The 878-nt window shown below is 44.0% G+C and overlaps 1 non-coding gene across 1 annotated transcript; it reads left to right on the forward strand.

The window, feature by feature from the left end:
- The first annotated feature begins 330 nt into the window (after window positions 1-330).
- LOC148577944 (small nucleolar RNA R71) lies at window positions 331-434 on the forward strand. Its single transcript, XR_015904471.1, has one exon. It is a non-coding gene; the product is annotated as a small nucleolar RNA R71 (small nucleolar RNA).
- The last annotated feature ends 444 nt before the right edge of the window (window positions 435-878 follow it).

Here is an 878-nt window from a genome sequence, read left to right on the forward strand (position 1 = left end):
TCATTCACTCCCTCTTAGATTGTTGATAAAGTGGAGATTGCTGCTACTTGGTTCATCTCCATCTTCTTGGTAAGGTCAGCCAGCTGCTGGGTAATGAGCTTGTTTTGGGCCAACAGAGCATCTACATTGTTTAGCTCCATTACTCCTCTTGTGTTCCCTCTTTCGGAAGCATAGAAGTAGTCGCTCTCTGCTACTGTTTCAATAACATCTATGGCTTCCTCAATGGTCTTCTTCTTGTTCAAAGATCCTCCAGATGAATGGTCTACGGCCTTCTTTGACTCATAAGAGAGCCCTTCATAGAAAATGTGCAGCTGCACCCATTCGTTGAACATGTCAGGTGGACACCTCCTTGTTAAGTCCTTGAACCTCTCCCATGCTTCATATAGAGTCTCTCCATCTTATTGCCTGAAAGTTTGGACCTCAGCTCTCAGCCTATTAATTCATTGAGGAGGGTAAAATCTTGCTAAGAATTTGTTCACCACGTCTTCCCAAGTTGTCAAGCTTTCCCTTGGGAAAGATTCCAGCCATTTGGCTGCCTTGTCCCTGAGTGAGAATGGAAATAAGAGCAGCCTATAGGCGTCAGGATGAATACCATTAGACTTCACTGTGTCACATATTCTCAGGAAGGTAGTTAAATGTTGATTGGGGTCTTCTTGAACACTTCCTCCAAACGAACAGTTGTTCAGAACAAGGGTGATGAGCTGTGGTTTAAGTTCAAAGTTGTTGGCATGGATTGTTGGCTTTTGGATGCTACTTCCACAATTACCTGGGTTTGGATTGATGTAAGAGCCCAAAACTCTTCTATCCTCCCCAGCATGATTTGCTCTACCTCCTCCCCCATGGTTGTGATCTTCTTCTTCATGATGGTTTTCCATGTT

The sequence above is a fragment of the Arachis ipaensis genome, chromosome B1 (assembly GCF_059453495.1).
Source record: "Arachis ipaensis isolate K30076 ecotype BB chromosome B1, ASM5945349v1, whole genome shotgun sequence".
Classification (NCBI taxonomy): Eukaryota; Viridiplantae; Streptophyta; class Magnoliopsida; order Fabales; family Fabaceae; genus Arachis; species Arachis ipaensis.